The sequence below is a fragment of the Condylostylus longicornis genome, unplaced genomic scaffold (assembly GCF_029603195.1).
Source record: "Condylostylus longicornis isolate FDR11 unplaced genomic scaffold, ASM2960319v2 ptg000017l, whole genome shotgun sequence".
NCBI lineage: Eukaryota > Metazoa > Arthropoda > Insecta > Diptera > Dolichopodidae > Condylostylus > Condylostylus longicornis.
Window position 1 is genome coordinate 2,073,265 of NW_026577986.1, and position 18,565 is coordinate 2,091,829.

The 18,565-nt window shown below is 24.5% G+C and overlaps 1 protein-coding gene across 5 annotated transcripts in view; it reads left to right on the forward strand.

The window, feature by feature from the left end:
* The window catches only part of LOC129606148 (myb-like protein A), a 290,115-nt gene that overhangs the window by 137,104 nt on the left and 134,446 nt on the right, over nt 1-18,565 (forward strand). The gene's annotated exons all lie outside the window — the stretch shown is intronic.

Below are 18,565 nucleotides of genomic sequence, written 5' to 3' on the forward strand. Positions count from 1 at the left end.
TAAATTTTATGAACTGTTACCGATAAGTCTCAGGTTTCAAAATCTAATAGCTTTTATCAAGAGAAAAAAATTAACAATATTTTCCTAAATGTAGCAAAAGTCTCTCTCTCTTATATTGTTCATTTTCTAAATCGTACGAGTATAAAGTACATGAACGAGATCTCATTTCATTAAAGCCTCATACTAATAAAAAATTTAAGGCTTAAGAGAAAGACTAATGCAATTTAAAAATATTGTAGCACACGCTTTTGTAAATGCCTACCAGTTTCGATTTACAATATAAAAAAGGAAATAATCCCGTATAGTTTTTCTTTAAATTACGATTTTGATTGAAAAAGTGAAAAGTAAATCGAATGCTATTATCAATGTCTTTATTAATAAAATTCCCTTTCAACCTTAATTTATATAATAAGTCCCAGAATATTATGTAGTGTTACCAATCTATAAAAATAATTTATCATATTATAACTGTCAAACAGCGTATAACCCATAAATAATCGATCAATTATAGTCATTTCCGATTAAAATTAAAAAATAAACCTAAAAAAATTTTTATTACTTTTATATAAAACTTTTTGACTTTTTTTTAAGAATTTTTTGCCAAAAATACATTTAAATGTCAAACACAATTTTTGGTTAACCCAAGAATAAAATTCCCATAAAAATACCCAAAAAAAAACTATACCACTAATTCTATTTTACCGCATTTTTATCAAGATCTCATAAAAAAGAAAACAAAATAGTTCAGGTGCATTTTTTCCCCTAAATTAAATGAAGCAAAACTTTAAATTACAATATTCTAGTATACACAAACAAAATATTTAATACTAAAACAACAAAGAAAAAGAAACAAAAGTGCTAAACAAAATTTTATATTCAATGCAATTTTGTGCATAGTTTATATCTAATGCCCTTCTGCATAATGATAACATAACAAAAATAAATAATACTTCAATATAAAAACAACCAACCCAATACAATAACCTCTAGAAAAAGATTGATTTATTACCATAAAAATAGTCAAACTAAGAGCTTCGTACTCATCGTAATTTTCCTAAAAAAAAATAAACGAATTCTCCATTGAGAATACAAATATGTAAATATAAGTATAAAAATAACAAGGACAATAAAGAGACGACGATCCTTAACAAGAAACGTAATTTTAAAAGAACAAAATAAAAACGGTAATATTCGTAATACAACACTTGCATTATATGGTGTTGGTAATGCTACTTTGCATTCTTTTTTCTACATTTTATGTCCTTTACAATGCAATGAACGTAAAAAAAACACAACTTTTGTTGCATACAATTTTACAACACCAAAAAAAAATTAAACAACAACATTGACATGCCAAAATATTATCCTTTTTTTTTATATTATCGTCCTTACAAGTCTCAACAGAATTTCCACCTATATTACATGCATACATACAAATTTATATTATATATTGAGTATTACTGATATTTAAAACAATAATATTTTATACAGACTTTAGAAAATTTTTGCAGTAGAGAGGAAAAGAGCTAAATTTATCACAGTAAAATTATTACCGTGACAGTAAAAGGCAAAAGAAAACATAAAGAAATATTTTTGTTTTGTCTTGTTCTTGCTTTCTTAAGTTTTAATTCTTTAATATTTATAAAGAATGCATGTGCTATCAGTAAAAGGATATTTTCTATTCTGGAACTCTTAAAATATCATTTAAAATTTTTGAAGATCTAGTGCACTAAATTTAAATGCTTTAGGAAACTATAAAAAGTTTTCTATTATTATATGCAATTTTTTGATAAAAAAGAAAAAACTTTATCTATTTTTAGAAAATTTAGAAACTTTGAAGAAAATTTATGAATATCAGATGTTAAGTATTTTGGTAATAAATACATTTATGTAATTATAACAGAAAGTATGTCTTAAAATATTTTATTCCTCAAGAATTGCAACAAGAGTAAATTGAAATTTTATTTAACGTTCAAAAATGTGCTAAAATAATCGTAGAAGCCAGAAGATTTATTACTCGTAAAAATTGTAAATTCCCTACAAGTTTATTTCATTTATTCGATCATTAATTGCTCAACATCAAAAGCCTGTTAGCAATATTCCTCATCCAACATCAAAAATAATTAAAAATATCTTACAATTAAGCGCAAGAACTTTTAAAATTTTAATTCGTGGTCGTTCCATTTAGTTTTTTAATAAAAGGTTTTTTAATTTTTAAGCAATTTTTCTGATTAATAGTAAAGAAAAATTTGGAAAATATTCACGTTTTCAGAAGATATTCTTGTTAAACCATTTCTTCCACTACAAATTATTCGTAAACACATGAAATTACCAAATTAAAATGAAAAAAAATTTATGCAATTTTAAAATCATCAATTTTATTAATGACCCTTATGAATTCAATTGGTTTTTAGACTAATTTCCAATATTTCAATTATAAAATATTTTAATTTCTGAAAATATAGTCCGGAACACTTTCAATTTATTGGAAATGACTTCTCTTCAATAAAGTTTCATTCATTTTATTTAAGTTCTTGATAAAAATCTATTTTAATTTTTACATTAATTTTAATTTACAAAAATCTTATTAGTAATTTAAAAATAATTAAAAATTAAAATAAAATTTAATTTTTTCTTATATAATCTAAAAAATTTTTTAAACATGCAGCGTTTATTGCACACGAATGTGCGCTAAAAATAATTTACAATTTCATTACAGTACATTACATAAAATTATATAAAATGGGTAAAACGCTCAAATGAAAAAAAATATAGAAAAGGAGTTTTTATTAGGGTAATTTAATTTTTTCTCTTTCTTTTTTTTTTCGGCAATAAATTTCTATACAAAAGTTCTGAAAATTCTCCAGCACATTTTTTTTTTCTAAATTCCCATTTTTACCTTTGTAATTTTAGTTAATTTGTTTTACTTTTTTATTTTTAGGCAAGGATAATAGTTTTTCCTTGTTATTACATTTTACTGGCCATCTATTTATCCACTGTGTGTATATACACAAGTATAACAAATTACAGAGTTAGAATGTAATCTATGTATGTCTGTGAGAGATTATTGAAATTTACATGCTATAAAAGTAATGAAGAGTTGAAATTTTTGTAATGAAATAAAAAAAAAATACACAAAAATTGCTTTGCACCAAAGCAGTAAAATTTTGTAGTTCTATCCGGAATGGGTGAAAAATTAGGTTTATTTTGGTCTAACTTTTCTCCCCTTTTTTTTCTTGTTCATTTCAAAATTCAACTATGGACAATATGTTGAGTGAAAATTATGTTTATAGGGAAATATTGTTGAGGTCATTAAACTGACTTTTATTAAGGTAAAATAATTTTGTTTGTGGACAGTTTAAGTTTGTTATTGTAATTTAGAATATGCAAAAAAAAAGGATGTTTAAGAAAATAACTTGAAACTGACACAAACATTGAATATGAGCGCATAATCATTAACAAGATTTATTAGGAAGAAGTTTAAATTAAATTCATTTTTGTATTCCATTTCATAAACAATTTCAACTTCATTGTTTTTCAAGGATAACACTTAAATTAACTGTAAATAAAAAATTTTACACTTTGTATATATGTAAGCAAATATTATGTAATGCAACTTTTTAATAAACGTTTTTTTATATAAAGCTTACACAAGTGTGCAAAAATTGCATTTTTAATGCTCGGAAACAAAATACTCTTTTAGTTTCTTTATGTATAAAGACCATGAATATTACTTTATTAGATTCCATTAATTTTGCTTTTGATTTGGAAAGTTAATTAAAAGAACATATTTATGATCCTGTTCTCCAAAACATTTACAAGTGTAATAATTTATAAAACTGTAGACTAAATTTACACTACTACTACAACAATGCAAACACACATACACTCCAAATTGCAATAATAACAGCTAAATACTTTTTTCAAAATGTTGAAAATTATATAAGAAGAATTGAAGAAATAAATTTGCTACATGACTTTTCCTATATAAAATAAAAGAAAAGAAAAACTTTTAATTTTTAACTTTTTCTACATTTTTGTTCTTTGTAATCATATAACGTTTTCCACATTTACTTCCTAAATTAAGTGAAATTATCAACAAAAAAAAAATGGCATTAAAATATAAAATTTGTTTTTGAAACAAAAAGATCACGGAAAAATAAATGCTCTAGTAAGATTGCAAAAGTTTTTAAATTGCAAACGTATAAAAAATTTTTAAGTATAGTTTTTTCGGCAATTTTCTTTTTTTTAATTTTAATAGAAGGACGAATGGTCCTTACTAAAAAAGAAAAAGAACAAAAGAAGGGACCGTGCTTAAATAACATTAAATTTTATTAAAATAATTCTTTTGTGAATAGAAAAGATAATTATAAAATTAAGGCCGCACATTCGTTCTTTCTATTCTATAGAAGTATAGAACAAAATTAGGGTGATTAGTTTTCTATACTTGGATATAATGATATAGAAACAAAATCTGATGTGGTCAGCATATAACCGACCGCATTGTGTATTGTCTAGTTAAATGAAAGTGTTACAGAATATTATAAAAATGTCTGTAAATAATTCTTTCCAATTTTTAGGACATTAGTAAGCTTATAGTTAACATACCTAGAGAAATGTAAATTTGGCTCTTAGTAGAGTTTCGCTATGTGCTACCCGAATTCCCTGAAATGCTCGCCAGTTAGTTTCGGTAGCAACCCACAACTCAAGTTTCAAATTTCAAGAAATTCCATCAATTCGTTCCGTAGATATGGTGAAAAATGTAAAATCAGCCTGCAGATCAGTTTTCGAGCCCTCATCTTTCCAAAAAATTTATATGTTCATTGTTTTAATACGAGGAATTCAAATATTAAATTTCAATGAAATCGGTTGATTATTTCTCTTTATATACACAAAAATCTATATTTGGCCCTTAGTAAACGTCCAGTTGCTGATGCCTGATTTCCTCCAAAAGTTAGGAATTTTCGCGGAAGATCGAGCAAAGCTCATATATGAAATTTCAAGTAAATCGGTTGAATATTTTCTTAAAAATGGTGTAAACTGTAAAAACGGCCCGCAAATCAGTTTTCGAGCCCTGATCTTTTCAAAAAATTTATATGTTCATTGTTTTAATACGAGGAATTCAAATATTAAATGTCAGTGAAATCGGTTGATTATTTCTCTTTATATACACAAAAATGTATATTTGGCCCGTAGTAAACGTCCAGTTACTGATGCCAGATTTGTTCCAAAAGCTAGGAGGTTTCGCGGGCGGTCGAGCAAAGCTCATATATGAAATTTCAAGTAAATCGGTTGAATATTTTCTTCGAAATGGTGAAAAATGTAAAACAGGCCCGCTAAAAAGTGCATTTCCCGAGGCCTGATATACACCAAAAGTTGATCAATCCATGCCATGGTGGAAATAAACTTACATATAAAATTTCATCAAAATCGGTTCAGCCGAACTTGAGATACACGCGTGCACACACAGACCGACAGACCGACAGACCGACAGATCGACAGACCGACAGGTTGCTAAAAATAGTTTATTTACACTTCCCTACTATGGAGAAGTACGTTCCCACCGAAAACTCGATATGCAAAATTTGTTGCCATCACATAACCTACCTATTGTATACACAATACGGTCGGTAATAAAATATTAATTTGATACAATGGAAAATAAATTTCTGTTTTGAGAAATTTCTGACTAATTGCAACAACAAAATTTTACAATTTTAATTCTCCTAAAAATACTCAGTGTTTCTATTATCTAAAATAAAATTGCATATATTACGGGGCATTACATTTAATCCGATGAATACTTTAAAATTAAAATTAATCTGTGATTTCAATCTAATTATATATTAAAAATTTCAAATATTTCAAGTTGTTTTATAAAATTCTTTTCTGAAATTTAAAATCAAAATTCTTTTCTCATATTTTTAATGTATTTTCTATTGTATATTTAAATACAGTTAAGATTATTGTTAAAAATAATTAATGATTAGATTTATTTCTCTTAAAAATTTTAAAAAATATTAGAAGCATTGTTCACTTGTGAATTAATGTCATCCATATTTATATATATTCAAACCTGAATGAAATTGAAGAAAATAGAGTTTCAAATTTTAATGAAGCAAGAAAATTTAGTTAATAATCATCAGAAATTGATCACGCCATGCAAATATGAATATAACAATCCACCATGAAGATATTTTGATAAAAATTTTAAATAGCAGAAAAGCTATTAGCTATGAAGTCACATAAGCGATTCAAATAAGTCTTCTTCGGCTAATCACTGAAAATATCTAATAATTTTCCTAAGAATTTTTATAAAATAACTTCATTGAAAATCTTTTTTTCTCAAAAAATTCCAAGCAATTTTACAAATAGTTCATAGCGTATTAAAACTATAAAAACTAAATTTAATATTAAATTCCCAAGAAATAATTGTTAAACAAGATCTTAAAATTCCATAATATTAAAAATTTTATATGTAGTTTTCTTTATTTTCTTTAATTTTTCTTATACATATACAAAACTTTATAACTTTAAAATTCCTATATGTAAATTTAACCTCAAATTTTACCTTAGTGTAATCCTATTTAAATAAAATCACTTAAAATACTTACTATGCTACATATATGAACATATATATAAATGTATACATACATACTAATATAATGTATTAAAGAGAGAGAAAATTCTTTCATTGCAAATAATGGAAGCTTTAAACTTACACAAAATATCATACATAAACATCCGTATACATATAGCATATGATAATGCATATGTGCATATAGTTGTAGTGTAGTTCAATATAAAGGCATTATTTACACAAATCATTCATTATTGTTTCCATTGAATATTATTCATTTGAAATAAATATCCTTTTTTTTCACTTCTTTTATAAAGTGAATTCTCAGGATATTGAACTGTTTGCATTGAAAGATATAGATTTACAATATTTATTTTATTTTTTTTTTTATTTTTGTTATTCTTTTTTGAATATTCATATAATAATATTATAAGGAAACTGATTTGATATTGCAATTTGATAATAAATAACAACAATAACAATAATAATAAGAACGTTGGCAAAAATAAAAACATAAATTTTCCTCTCCATTTTACTCCCACATAAAAATTATTGTATTGTTGCTGTTTTCTTTAGTGTAATATTCTCTTCTGAACGTCCTATATATTAAAATTTTGTTTTTTTTTTTTGGTATTTTCTAAAGAAATATAAAGTTACTGTTATAATGGAAAATTAAAAGGATATCACATATATTTTGTATATTGTATTGAAAATGATGACCTAAATATACTTTTTAAAGTTTATGTAAATTATTCATAAAGAAATCAAGTGATGTTATCTGAATTAGAATAGTTTTTAATAAAAATTTGCTGCTTCGTTTATAATAGAAGTTATTTATGATTATGAAGTCATTTAAAATTAGAATGTGTGATATTTCCAATGCTATCAAATAGTCGCAACTTTCAATTGAATATTAGCTTAAAATATTTTTACAAGATTTATGCTGTTACATAATTTTGAAAGGTATATTGAGTAGAGGATTTGATTACCAAAATATTAAATAATTTAATACTTTCTACGTTACTATATAAAATTCTTGTAAGCAAACTGTTTCTACTATCCCTTATGATGCCCGCGTGTGGTAGCGCCGGACTATACAATAAGACTTAATTGCGTTAATTAAGAAAATTTAATGTAAGGGTATGACATATAACCTTACAAAATAAGCAAAAAAAAGGTTATACTTCGAAAAGCCTAATTGAAGAGTCCAAAATTTAACCAATTATTTTACTAATGTCAGTGAAAACCATTAATAATAATTGCTTTATATAATATTACTGGAAAACGGAAGATCAACTAATGCCGTAAATCTACAAATTTTCTTACACACAACTCTTCCATCCTCGCTTGGGCTCTAAAACTGAAAACAAAAGAAATATTAAATAATTTTTTCATATACATGATTTCTAAGTTTTTGGGCTGAAAATGTTAATAATTTTGACTAAAATAATTGAAATTACATGGATTCATCAGTTGAGTTCCGTGAGAATTTTATAAGGTATTCTACAAAATGTTTTATATAATTTGGCAATTCCCTAAATTCCCTTTAGGTTTATCGAACCGACCCGACTTATGATAAAATATTTCATGATTTTAAATAATAAATGCTGACAAAACTGGTTGTTCTCATTTTTTTGTATATTAATTCCTTTATTCCTATGTATACATGTACCTTACAATATTTCTCGATTTAAACATGTATTTATATACTGAAGATTATTATGAAAGATAAAAAAAAGTATCAAATGTAAAGTGATGCCACAATAAATGCTTTTTTAAGCCTAAAATTTATAATAATAACAAAAAAAAGGTATAGAATGCTTAAAATAGAATATTAGTGCATTTCTTTCTTTTTCCCATCCTTCCCTTTATTCCTTTTTTATTAAAAAGAGGCAATCAAGTTGAAGTTGTTTATGCAAATCACTTGGAAAATTTTCGTTATATACGAGTATATTATAAATTTGTATTCTATTTTGAATTCCATTGTAAAGATTTACGGATATAAAAAAGGATTATGGGTTGCTTTTGAGTGAAGGAAAACCGTACTAAAGGAATACAAGTATATCTTCTATTCAAGGAAGAGAAATATTTCCTTACTGTAAAATCATATTTTCATACACAATAGATTTCTTATTGTTCAATTAATTGAACATTTAAAGGAGAAAAAAAATTTTAAAATTATTTTTTTAAACTAGACTCTTTTCTCTATTGAAATCATTTTAAATTTTTTTCAAATTAAAAATAAGAAAAAACGAAATTTTATAAGGAAAATTCAATTGTTTTCTATTGTTGTAAACTTCAGTACATTTAAATTTTTCTAGTCTAAAAATTTATAATCAAAATTTTTGCTAGATCCTTTTTTGTACAATTTTGTAATTTTTATTTTTAATAATTCAAAATGGTTTTTTTTTAAATAAAATACAATACAGGGAAGCTACTCTATTCCAATTAGATTATGAAATTGAAAATTTAATATTTATTCTTTTATTTATTGTGATTAAATTTACAAGCAAATACACTGATTTTTGATTATTTACAATTTATTTCCAAATAATAAATGGAATTTTCTGTTCTAATAACAAAAGAAGTGGTACAAATTTCATTCTAATTTCATATTTTCGAGATTTTTTCATTTTTAGTGCTTTTTATAATCAACTACAAATTTTAAATATTGAAATTGTGTCTCGCTTTTTGGCAGTTTAATTTCGTGTATAAGATTGTCCTCCTAAACTACTGTTTTCTTACAGTTGTATTTTGTTAATTTTTTTCTACAATAAGTGTATAACACTTTTGAGAATTTTTGACTGATTGGAAATTTTAATTTAAGTATAAAAATATTTTTCATAAATATTCTTCTTATTTGCTTCAAGTCATGTAGAATACGGCAGATAAAGAGCAATTATTCTAAAAGTTTTCTAGATCGAAAAACTGATAATGGTAGCATATTTTGGTATAGAAAACAAAGTCTATAATTCAAAGTCTAAAATAGATTGTAAACTACTCTGTATATTTCAATAAAATTAAAATTACTTAAAATACTAAAAATTTCTTCATGAAAATTGAAAAGGTACTTCAAATATAATGAAATTAAAATATAAACATTACATACTTTAATTTCGTATAGCTGACTGCTCTTCAACAGATTTAACAAGATCAATGAACTCTGGTTACCTTCTCTTAATAAACTTCACCGAACCTGTTCAACAATATCAACAAAACTTTCTTGACTTCACTTAAAACTTTTGCAATGATTAACAAACCACTATTAACTTCTCTAAATCTACACCGGTTCATAAGACAACTCTCAAATACAAGAACTTCACAGGCTAGGCTATCAAACAACTCATCAATAACCTTCATCGGAAGTGCAAACAACTTTCTTAACTTTTAATACATTCCTCAATAGATTACGGGAAAAATAATGGAATTAATTCGGTAAATGACCTGTCATGTGACCTTCCTTGGGACATACTTAAAATTTTGCTATCTAAGAGTGCCTACTCATAACATATTTCAAAACTTATTAAAGAATGGAAAAATTCAAAAAGAAAATTAAAAAAAGCCACCCCTAGGTATAAGGCACTTAAATTGACAATGCATTCTGTTACATACACTCATTATGAGAATAATAATTAATTATAACACTTCCATTACTAATGGATTTATATTTGAAAAACGTTTAATAAAATTCGAGATAGTCCCAGAATTATTGAAACCACTAAAAAATAATACAATAGAAATTACTAACTACAAGAACAAAATAACCACAACACAAATTTAAAAATTTCGAATAGAAAATTTTTTTAATTTTCTTGTACAAATACTCAGAATAACTTTTAAATTATCTCTAAACTTTTATTTTATTAAATAAAAATTTGCACAAAAATTCGATTTTCAAACTGAAAATCAAACTCACAATAAAAGAAAACAATTTTTTTTTCATCCTAAATATATGCAATAAGCACGTTTTCAAAATCGATTTTTGTTTTTCTTTTCATTTATTTTATTGTTATTATTTTTTTTATTATTTAAATATAATTTATTCAATTTAATTTTCACATAAAAATAAAATAGATTTTTCTTTTTACCCATATTTGCCATAATACGAGTACCACAAAAGCAGCCCCAAAAAAACTGAAATTTAAGGCAATTTAATAGCTATTAAAAATTTATTAGCATATCAAGACGTTCAATTGAACAGAACACAAACACAAAATCAAAAAGAAAAATAAAATTATTGCTAATAAACGTAAATTGAATTTTAAAAATAGAATTTTACAAATTTTTTATACAATAAGAATAATTTGAAAAAAAAAAAAATTAATTTTATTACGTACATTTAATTTTATAATTATTACGTCTATACGAAATATTGTAGAGAAGTATGAATGGGTAGCCTAAACGGCTGTACCTACACGGAATTGCTAATTTTTTTTTTTTGCAAGACCACATAAAATGAGATTTGATTTTTTTTTAAATAAATATTTTATGCATGGTTGGGTTTTTTTTTTACATTATCGAATATCAAATATGGTACGTTGAATTTAAAAAAAAAACCATGAGTATTTTAAAAACAAATTTTATTATAATTGGAAAAATATTTTTAATCATAATAATAAAATTGATTAAATTGCGTATATGCATAGTAGAAGGTTATTTCAATTAGCATATACGAGTGGACGTCATACTTTTGCTGTGAGAACTGTTATAAATAATTATATAAGGGCCAATAGTTATTGATATTAATTTATTTTTCATTTTTATTGAGATTTCAATATCATTTCAATGTAAGCAATAGTTTTTCAAATAAAAGTATTTAACAAGTCAATTAAAGTAAACAAAAATTAGAGACTAAAATCTAATGTAATAAAATGTATACTTCATTTTTCAATTTTAGATTTAGAGCGAGAAACATATCCGCGCATATCTAAATCTAATTGCATAACAAAAATCAGAACTACGTAATTTCTGTAACGCCGTCCATTAATCAAATCAAACTCTTTTTCCATAATATTATTATTTTACGGTTAATCTAACTCTGTTATACTGAAAAAATATGTTAAATCACTCACGTGTTATTTTCTACAGTTTGTATTTAACATTTTTGATTTTAAATATGAGGTAAGCTTTGAATAAAGAAAATTTTATTTCAAATTTTTTACTATTTTCAATTTTCAAAAGTTAATCAAATTTCTATTGCCGCAAAATACATCAGAATTTGTGGTTCTATCTAGAAAGTATATGAAATTTTAAATTGAATAAATTTTATTAGTTGCATCCTTTAGCTTTTGTTTTCATCCGAAAATTTTGCAATATTTTTTCTGAAAGTAAAGAATCTATTTTAAAGAAAAGTTTTAAATCGTTTAATGCATTTATTTCAATTGAGTATTAATTAATTTATCTCTAAATTTACGTTCTCAAAATAATTATTTGTGAACTCATAAACGATTATTGGATTTCTTATGTATATACTCCAACAACATAGTTCACAACCCCATAAGAACTTCCAGAAAAAGAACTTCATCCAATTGAACATCAAAATTATATTATAGCAATTTCTTATATCGATTTTGAATTTACCAAACGAAAAACAATTGATATTAAATTAAGAATTTTTTGTTTTGATTTTCTGAACGATATAGTGAAACGGGTACAATTATTGGCACCCTTAAGCGATATTTCTCATAAAACTTTTCTATGCAGAATTATAAAAATTTGAGCATTTGTAAAATGTAAATTGAATATTTCTCTTTTATAATCTTTTACTCAAATTTATCAAATATGAAATAAAAATATTAAACATAAGATTTAATTAATTCAATATCAAAATTTAAAATTATTGACATATTATGTCAATAATTGAAATTTAGCGAAAATTTAATCAGTTATTGACACCCGTATTTTACAAATGCTAAATTATTTTTGTTGTTCCATAAAACTAAGCATTAATTTTTAAGAAGTTCAACAATTACATTAAAAATATCGTAGGAACTTTAATAATTACTAAATTTGCATATGGACTTTGACTATTTTTTTGCCTGAAATAATTTCTGTAATATTCTTTCTTTATTTTTTTAAAATTAAGTCTAGCAATTCAATTAAAATTTGTTATACAATAAAATAATTGTGATACTATAGCAATCAGGGTGTCAATAATTGCCCCTGTTACGCTAGCATGTCACCCATCAAATTTCAAATGAAATTTTTAAAATTCTTATATCTGCAATATTGTTGTATAAAATTTATTTAAAAATTTTGTTGACAATTTAGTTTCTACAATATTTTGTACAAAATATAATAAAAAAAAAATTTCATGAAAAATTTTTCAAGTAAATCGAAAACTTACTGTGACTTTTTACTTTTATTTTTCAAATTCATGAAAATTATAAAACTTTCACGCCTTTCTGAATTCAAAAAATACAATTTATAATAACGATAAAAAACAACTTAAAGATAGTAAATATAATATTTTTATCCTGCATTTGATGACAAACACACTCACACATATTTACAAAAGAACAACTTCAGTAACCACATATAAAAAAAACTGTGACTTTTTCTTCTTACATTTTTATTAAAGGATAGTAATAAAATAAAAAATTTTTTTTTTCGGACTTTAAAAAAATATTTTTGTTCAAAAATAAATTTTTAAAATTAGTTTTTTTTAGAAAGGCAAAAAACAAATAGTAAAACAAACAAGAGGAACGTGTCTTGTACTGCAAACATTTTTCTTTTAGCAAAACTTTTGACTTTTTTAAAGTTTTTCCGATTTTGTTTTTCTATTTATTTGTGGCAGTTAAATCAATAAAAGTAACTTCTTTATTACTTTTAATATATATATATATATATATATATATATATATATATATATATATATATATATAAATATGGAAATAAAACTTTTATATCGACCGATTTGTAATAGTATAAGACTTTTAATATCACACAAAACAAAATGGTTATTCATTACAGTAGTAAAGAACTACTTACTTATAAAAACAAACAGAGAAAATAAATAATGTGAAATTTCTACTTAAAAGTAATAAAGTGAAATGTCCTTATTTTCAATCTGTTGCGAAAGTAAAATTAAAAAAGTAAATTCAATAAGCAATATGGAAATGGACAAGATTACAATAACGTTATATTCCTAGTTGCAATTAATGAAATTTCATCATGTCTGTCGTGGATTATTAAAACTCACAAAAAATATCGGACAAGTTAGACAATTTTGCAATAAAGCTTACGATCAAAATTATTGTAAAAATCAAAGAAATACGTGCATAATAATTCAAATAATTGGGATAAATCCCTAAAATGTTAAATTGGAAATTTAATTTTGTTCTCTCCCCCTTTTCTCATTTAATTCTATTTCCTGCTAATTCTTGTTTGACTCGGGAATACGTCTTTAGGTCGCCTCCCATTTCTTGTTTAATTCCCACTCAAGGACCTTTCGTGACTTTCAATTAAAATCTGCTTTATAATCTGTAATATACAAAATCTATCAATCTTAATGTTTATTGAAATTTTTAGAATTCATATTACAGAATTTTAGATTTTAAGCAACACATTTTGCAATCAAAACAATAGCCACAACTTTAATTTCGTTTCAAAAATTGTTTAATTTCTTTAATTTTCAATTTTTTTATATAAAATTTTATGAAAAAATATCACATGACGTTAATGCACTAAAATTACTATGTATAAATTTTCCAGAAAAAAAAAAAACTTTTTTAATTTTTCAAAAACTCTTTATTCCATCCTACATTTAAATATAATATCTATGTTCTGAACTATATAAAAAATTTTTATGGATGAATTTCTCAAAGTTCTAAAAACACAATTTTTCTTATATACAGAAAACATAAATAGGAACCCATAAAGAAAATGTAAACAAATAAAAGCACACTAAAACTTCAATAAATCTTTGAACTTCTTAAGAGAAATTATTTTAAACTTTTAATTATCACAAAATAAATTGCTCCTCTTTTGTTGTACGTATTTTTTTAATTGCAATCAAAAAATTTTCTTAAATGAATCAACAAAGTACCGCGTATATTTACAAAAAAACAAAAAGCATCAGAATAAAAAAATAAAATTTAAAACTAAATTCTTGCACCTTTAACACCTTTTTGTTTTATTAAAACTTTTCATTGTGATATCAAATAAAAAACGAAATTTATGCGCGCAAGAAGAAAACAAACGTTAAAATGTACAATACCTTAAACCTCAAAAGAACCTAAAAATTAGAAAATGATTTTAAGAAGAAGAAGGTTTTCTTTTTTATTTTTTCTTAAGAAAAATATTGAGTGCTTTTGAGTGGTTCTTTCATGAGTATTGAATAACTATAAATATTGCCATTAAAAAACAAAGTTTTATGGAGATTTTTTATTTCAAAAACTGCAACTTTTAAAAAGAAAATGGAAATTATTCTAAATTCCAAACAGAAAAAATAGATTGCCATTATAGAAATTGCAATAAATTTTTGCAAAACACAGAGATTTCGTGAAACTATATAAATATCAATTAATGTATATTGAGTATGTTGAGTTTCAAATTTGTTTTTCATTTGGTTAAGAAGTTTCAATCCCCACATCGAATTTAAATACCAAAAAATTATTTGTTCCAGTGAATATTTCAAAAATAATCACAGTTAAAACTTAAACCTAAATTTATTTGAGCCACCTTAAATGAGTGCTGTTAACGAAGATCCCATATGCCAGAATATGACAACCAGTGTTTGTGTCTGCTTTACCATCCTTTTATTTAAAATTCATAAAAATAGAACCATTGCATTATTTTCAAAAGAGTTTTTACCAAAACCGTAATATCAACAGCCGCTTTACTTATTAAAGAATCACAAACCCTTGTATAATTTTTAAACGTACTAGAACAATATTTAAGAAAAAAATGATCATTTGAAAACAGAAAAGTTTTATCTTTCTCTTCCTAGAAGATTACCATAAGAATAGAACCATAAGACAATTTTTTTTATTTTTCACTTGGAAAATAAACAATCAAAACTAAAACAAGATCAGAACTGCATTTCTATTCAAAAAAAACAAAAAAAAATATGGAGGAACGAACAAAAGAAAATCAACGAACCAATATCTAATTTTCTTTTAAATTTGAAAAACTTATTTGGTAGAAAATAAGAGAAGATCCTGCCATCTAATAAAAATGCCATATAATAAAAATTTATAATAAAATGCAACAAAATATTTTTCAACAGGATAAATATCCTTGTTTAATTTAAAAAACTTCAAGGAAACTTAAGAGAAAAAAAATTGAAAAATATCTTCAACTTTTCTTATTTTATAACAAATCTTTCACTCTGGAGCCAAACATTAGTTCAGCAATAGTCAACACAAAAAAAAAAAATAAAATATGCAATAGTACATACAGTGAATCAGAAGATTTCTTGGACTATTGGAAGTAAAATATTTTATCATTACTATCTAACTTTTAATCATAAATAACTAATAATAAATTATTGGAACAGTATGTTTTTTACGGTCTATAAAATAACGTGTTTTTTATTGTCTTCGTGTAAGGGCTTGGTAAAATATTCTTGAAAATTATTTGTAACTCTAAGAATTTTATTTTATGTTGAGTCTGTCAAAATTTATATGGTATACGACACAAAGTTCTAAAAATACCAAATGTTCCTGTGTTATATAATAGGTTATATTACTTATTCTTGCTCATGTGGGTATTTTTGTATATTTCTAACTTCAATTGAAGTAAACTTTCAGTTCTAAGGCTCGACAAATATAAGGAAAAATTTATTAATTCTCATAATTCACATAATTTCATAAAATATCCTGTCTTCCTATTAAATTGTTTTGTCATTTTTAAAACTTTAAATGGTACACACGCTCTTAATATCACAGTGTCATCTGTTCGATACGGATCGATACAGCTGGATACAGCTCGGGCTTGAGTTAAGGTTTACTACGGCGCTTCTTATGATTCTTTCATTAAAATAATATATTAAAAGTAATAAAACATCTAGTGTCACGTGTAGACCCCAAATACTTTTACTCATAATTGTATTTCTCATCCACAACTGTCTATACCTGAAAAAGATTAATAGCTATATTTTGTATTTGATGGCAAGAAACAATCAACATTAATACGCTAAAGAGAATATTGTACATCAGTTTTTCCTTACACACATACATACATACATTCATATAAAGCTTGTTTTTCTTTTAATATTTACATGAAATTTTTTGGAGTAGAAACGTAAACCATAGCCTGCAGAAATGACAATATATATGTACACAATTTACATATTATAATTTACCACACCAATCTAATATTAATGCATGCATGTCATATGCACATCCCTAAATATATAGAAGTATGCAAGGATTTAATCTATGATATTTTCACATTTATACAAATAAATATTATTTTTATCCCTTTATTAGTGTTGATTTATAAATAAAATAAAATAAGATAAAGTGCAATAAAAACCAACTGAAAAAAAAAATACATATTTGAAATTCGATAATACCAGTATAGTTGCCACACATTATAGCATTGAGGGGCGGTAGAAATTTTTCATCTTGTCAATATGTCATCTTCGAAATCTTATAAGAGAAAAAAAAAATATTGTCCTGATACTGAAATTTATAATATGAAATACGAGTATAGTATTACAAACAACAACAAGTACAATAACATTAAAAAAAATATCAACTGAAACTAGATGAAAAAAAAAGATTTTCTTATTTTTACCCATAATAAATCATCAAATGTCCTTTCTATGTTATTTTTAATGTTTTATTCTTACACTTTTGAAAAATCTAATATCAAGAACTTTTAATATTATTTATACTAGGTTACCGCACATATACCCTTTGGAATTTGTTTTGATATTTTTACAAATTTGAACTTTATTTCATGGAATTTCTAATATTATAACTGTAGTTTCCTGTGATATATTGATTTAAAGGAGGGGAGGCCAAGGAGGCAAAAAAACCATAAAACTACAATAAATTTTTTTTTGTATAATAATATTCATCTAATAAAGTAGTTATATTAGAATAATAAACTGTTTATTAGTTTTCTAACTTTATCAAAGATATATTGAAGATAAAACTAATAAATATAAGGATTTATAATACTCACACATTATACGATATATGATAAATTGACTTAAATATGCGAGTAGTTAAAAAAAAAGGACATTAGCTATTAATTTTCAATAATTAAGAATATTAAATAGTTTAACTGCTACTTATACAAATTATCTGGAGGAATTTAGAAATAGAAAACAATTCCATATATGTAGTGAATGTGAGTTTGAAAATTATGAGATCAATGACTTCTCATAATTCATAAATATTATCGGGTTTTTTCGACTTTTCCATGACCTCTGAAATATACAAATTGTAAATATAAAAATCAAATATCTTTTCGGTAGATTATTTATTATAATGAATATTAATTATTAAAACAAAAATTTTGTAGAATTTATTTAGATAATTACCGGAAAATAGTTTTTGAGAATAGTTGCTCTTCTGATCTTTTATTCCCCACCCCCATTTGGGAACCCTTCTCACGACGACCCTCAGGACATAGGTCCCAGACAAATTCCAGTGTAGCAGCCACTGTTTCATATTCACATAATAAGCCCTACAACATTTTGTCCTTTTCCAGGCAGAAGAGGGCTTGTTTTCGCTCTCCTTCCCTTCAAATCATATATGGTGCACGGGACCGTTGTACGGACAAACGTCCAAAGACAATTTCATGTCTTGATGGCTATTGATTTCCCACACAATACTAAAGAGCCTCTTAAAGTCGCTAGACTTCGTATCCCTCTATAGTTTTATTTGCAATGCTGCCTTCATAGCTTCCTTCTTGAGAATAGAAATCGAATACAGCCAGTATAATTTTTCTCCTATCAACATTGAATTTAATAGAATTTTTTGTTAAAAAAAAAATTGAAGATTCAGCAGTACACACCGAAATTCAGTG